Genomic DNA, 5452 nt, shown 5'->3' with positions numbered 1-5452 from the left:
TCTTTCTTTCTTTCTTTCTTTCTTTCTTTCTTTCTTTCTTTCTTTCTCTGTCTCTTTCTCTTATCTCTGTCTGTCTCTATCTTTGTCTCTGTCTCTTTCTGTCTCTGTATCTTTGTCTCATCTCTGTCTCGTTGTCTATCTGTCTGTCTCTCTCTGCCTCTGTGTCTGTCTGTCTCTCTCCATCTCACTCAAGCTAGAAGTACAACAACCACTAAGAGGACTAATTTCAATAGTGATCAATACAGAAGCTTAAACTTGCTCCATTTTTTTCTACCTAGGTGAGTTTACCCCTCTTTAAGAAGCCCAGTAGCCCTCTACTTCCAGGAGATTACCATGTGGTGCCAGATTTAATAGACATACCTGATCAGCTCTAATTCTCCTGCAGCTCAGAACTCCTGAATATATATGGTCCACTAGCTTCAGTCTCTCCAGCATGTGTGTGCTCTCTCACTGGTCCTGGACCAGGGGTTCTTAATCGGTGGTCCATGAATTCATTTAGAAAACATTTTGATAACTGCATTTCAGTATAATTGTTTTCCTTTGCAATCATATTATTTTATTTAATAAATTTAAAAGAAACATTACTCTGAGAAGCAGTCCACAGGTTTCCTGTATTAACTCATATTTTGTTGTTGTTGTTCAGTCATGTTTAACTCTTTGTGACCCCATTTGGGGTTTTCTTGGCAAAGGTACTGGAGCGGTTTGCCATTTCCCTCTCCAGTTCATTTTACAGTTGAGGAAACTGAGGCAAATAGGGTTAAGTGACTTGCCCAGGGTCATACAGCTAGTAAGTGTCTGAGACCAGATTTGAATTCAGAGAAATGAGTGTTCCTGACTCCAGGCCCAGCATTCTATCCACTGCACCACCTAGCTTCCCCATTGAGACATGTAGTGTAGATGTAGCTGTATACATATATATATATATATATATATATATACACACACACATATATGTGTGTGTGTGTTTGTGTGTGTGTATATGTGTGTATAAATATAAGTATATCTGTGTATATATGTGTGTAAATATATTGTGTGCTTTTATACACACATACATATATACACATGTACATAGATATGGATATGTATATGTATGTATATGTGTATATGCATATATATGGGTATAAATATGTGTGTATATACACATGCATGCATACATATATACACATGTGTACACACACATGTTATTCCTCCCCACTCCCACTCCTATCTCCCAAAATGTAAACTCCTTGAGGACGGGCAGTTTTTGTTTTGTCTTTGCCTAGAATAGTGTCTGGCACATAATAAGTACTTATTAAATGTTTGTTAAATAAATGAATGAATGAATGAATGAATGAATGCATTTCAGTCCTCTGAGCCTAAATTCCTTCCACTATTATGATACGGATAATAATACCTGCACACACACACACACACATACACATAATCCCAGTATTATTGTGAGGATCAGATGAGATCATGGATAAAACTGTGCTTTCTAAGTTGTTAAGCTTGATTAACCTAAATAAAACCATATACATACCCAAGAATACACAGGCACACTCATATACAGTAACATGGAATCATAACAATAATTGATATTTAGCTGGTATAAAACCTTTTACAATTTAGCTATTAAAGCTTAAAACTGTTTCAAGACTTTTAGGATCCTTCATGTTACTCTATGACCTTATATTACTGGACATGATGTACTGAAAACCTATAGGAATTTTTCTTAATAGGAGAGGGAGAAGAGATGTATTATGACTTGTCAAGATGGGTAGAACCTTATTGATGTGAAAAACTTGGGTCAACCTGGGAGGGACATGAAATGGACCTAGTTTGGGGAAAAACAAAAGAGGAACCCAGGAAGTTGAGTGGTATATTGTTTCCAATATTCCAAAATTTCAAAGCATTGGTTCTGCAATTTGAGGTACTGGGCTTGAATTCCAGCTGTAGGACTTAACTGTTTATGCGTCCTTGGACAAATCACTTCTCTCTTCTGGGCCTCAGTTTTCTCATTTATAAATTGAGGGGGTTGGATTAATTGGGAGGAGGTTGGCTAGACAGTCTTTACAATTCCTTCTAACTAGGATTTAATATTCTAAATTCCCTTCTAATTCTGACATTCTTTGTTCTGATTCTAAGTTCTTATGCAGTTCTGACATTCCATGTTCTATGCTTTAAGGGTCCCTATAAGTCCGATGCTTATGTTTCCATCCAGCTCTGCCGTTACATGATTTTAAGTATGTAAGATGGAAATATCAGGGATGAGTTTGGTTGAAACCTCAATTGGGAGAGGATGTGCAATAGTTTTTCTCTGGAGGGAGTATAGTTTGGCCACAAGTGGAGGTCCAGTTCAGACAACTTGGTTGGGAAAAAAAAACACACACACACACTAGTCCTGCCACAAGAACCTATGGTAGAGCTAATGGAGGCTAAGAAGGAGGGAAGGGGGAGGAGGTTTGATGAGGCTTTTATTTTCTATAACTCAAGAATTCTGAGAACTGCATGTTTGTATTGTCTTCCTTTGAATGCATGTGAGGAGGCTGTTTTGAAGTCTAACCTCCGTCTTTAGGAGTGTCAGGGGAAGAAAGAAATTAGTATCTCGGCTGGGCCTGTTATGGACTCATAGCAGCATGAGAGACAAACTCCCCAGGCGTTGGCAAGTGAAGGGAGTCAGGCAGGCAGGCAGAAAACAGAGAAACGGAAAAAGAAAACCCCAGGAGGGGTCCAGCCAGGTTCCTTCCTGCCCATGCTCCCAGAATCAGGTCTTCCTCTCCCAATGTTTTCATATGAAAAAACTTCCTGTTTTTCATCCTTCCCAATGGAAATATTTTTCCCTCCTGAACTTCATGGGGGGTTTTATTTACTTTTACTGAGTGATTAAAAGGATGGGCCAGCTTTCCAAATAATTATCATCTCTTAACATGGATGGGGCATTTCTAATTTTCCCCAAGCCTATCCTACCTATTATCTCTTCACACCAGACCTGTACCTGGGGCAGGGAGAGGATTATTCTTCCCATTTTGCAGGAGAAAAAACTGAGTCCTAAAGAGAAGAAACAACTCATTCATAGTTATACTGTGAATTTGTGGTATAAGCAAAGTAGAAATCAGATTCCATAACTGCTAATGATGGTACATTTCCACTAGACCACCCTATACTCTTGAAGGTAATGTAACATTTTTATTTATGGAAGCTGTTCATTGGAAGCCCACAAAACCTATGGTCATAGGATATAGAGCTGAGAGGGATCATTTAGCCCAACCTCCTCATTTGACATAAAGGGAAACTGAGGCCCAGAGAAGGGAATTGACTTTTCTAAAGTCATACACTAATTAATATCGAAGCTGGTCCTCAAACCTAGGAACTATGAACTCCAGGTTCAATTTATTTTCTATTACTCTACTACAGTATGGAGGATTCACATGGGATTATGATGTTTCATAATCATTTCATTGATAGACCAAGGTGTAGTCAGGGTAAACTTCCTGAAGGAGATGATGATGGAAGGACAATTGGAATGTGGACAGAAATAGGGAGGGCAATAAAGATGTATGATCAACAGCATGAGCAAAGGCCATAATACAGAAATAAACAGAAACAGGCAGGACAAGGACAGTGAGAAGGCCAGCTTGACTTGGAGTAATAGTAGTTGATATTTACATAGCAGGTTACCAACATTATCTCAAATTGATCGTCACAACAAGTCTGCAAGGTATCATGCCCATTTTATAGATGAGCAAACTAATACTCATAGAGAAGATGTCAACTTGTCCAAGGTCACCTGGCTAGTAGAGTTTCATTTCAAACACTAGTATTCTGCCTCTAAATATTTTTTTTCTAGCATGATATACTACCTAAGAACAAGATTTAGGTTGTCACTGTTTTAGAGGAGGTTATTGGGGGATAAGACAGACTATAAAGGATTGGAGAGAAGTGGTAGATTGGAGAGGAAAGTGATAAGTCCCATTTCATTATGGTAGACTAAGTACAGGTGATTTTGTCAGGCAGTGAGTAAATAAACATTTATTAAGTATCCATACTGTGCTAAGTGCTGGGAATACCAAGGAAGGTAAAGACAATCCCTGTTCTCAAAAAGCTCATGGTCTAATAGGGGATATAACATGTGAATGACTCTGCATAAATGAGCTACAAACAGGATAAACTGGAAATGATCAGCAGAAAGAAGACACTAGGACTAAGGGGACCAAGAAAGACTTCCTGGAGAAGGTAGGATTTTGGCTGGGACTTGAAGGAAGTCAGGGAAGCCAGGAAGGAGATCATTTCAGATATGGGGGATGGCCAGTGAAGATTCCCAGTCATGAAGTAGAGTGTTTTGTGTGAGTAATAGCAAAGAGGCCAGTGTCACTGATCAAAGAGCATGTGTGTATATTGGGGTGGGGAGGGGAGTTGTAAGGTACAAGAAGACTGGAAAGTCAAGGAGGGGGGTCAGGGTATAAAGGACTTTAAAAGCTAGAGGATTTTATATTTGATCCAGTTTATTGAATAGGAGGGTAACATGGTCAGACCTGGGCTTTTGTATGATCACTTTGACAACCAAGTGGAGGATGGACTGGAGACTTGCATCATGGAGACCAACCAGCAAGACTATTGCAATAATCTGGGCATGAGGTGGTGATAGCCAGTAACAGAGTGGAGGTAAAGTCAGAGGAGAGAAGGGAATGTATGTGAGAATCATTATGAAGGTAAAATCATCAGACTTTGGCAATAAGTTAGATATGGAGGCGAAAGATAGTGAGATATTGAGGCTGACACCAGGATTGTGAACCTGGGTGACAGAGTATGAAGATACCCTTCATAAAATAGGGAAAGTAGGAAGATGGAAAAGTTTTTGGGGAGAAGACAATGAATTCAGTTTGGGACATGCTGAGTTTAGGATGTCTGTGGGACATCCAGTTGCAGATGTCTGATTGGCAGTCAGTCTGGAAGTCATCAGAGAGGTTAGGGCTGGATAAGTAGATAATTGAATCCAAGGGAATTGATAAGATCACCAAGTGAAATAATATAGAGAGAGGATAGAAGAGGGCTCGAGACAAGGAACACTGTGGGACACATTCATAGTTAGTCGCATGACCTAGATGAAGATCCAGCAAAGCAGACTGAGAGGGAGTGGTCAGATACATAGGAGGAGAACCAGGAGAGAGTAGTGCCTTGAATACCTAGAGAGAAGAGAATACCAAGGAGGAGAAGATGGACAACAGTGCTGCAGAGAAGTCAAAGAAGGATGAAGACTGAGAAAAAGGCATTCGATTTGGCAACTAAGGAATTTTTAGCAACTTTGGAGAGAGTATTTTCAGTTGAATGATGATGTCAGAAGCCTGACTGTAAAGCAGGAAGATTGTGAAAGGAAAGAAAGATGAAGACGTTTTGTAGATGATCTTCTCAAAGCATTTAGCCACAAAATGGAGGTGGGATATAGAACAATAGCTAGTGGAGTGAGAGTTTTTTG

This window comes from Vombatus ursinus, unplaced genomic scaffold, assembly GCF_900497805.2.
Source record: "Vombatus ursinus unplaced genomic scaffold, bare-nosed wombat genome assembly UNPS02007284.1, whole genome shotgun sequence".
NCBI classification, from domain to species: Eukaryota; Metazoa; Chordata; class Mammalia; order Diprotodontia; family Vombatidae; genus Vombatus; species Vombatus ursinus.
Note: the sequence above shows the minus strand (reverse complement) of the source record.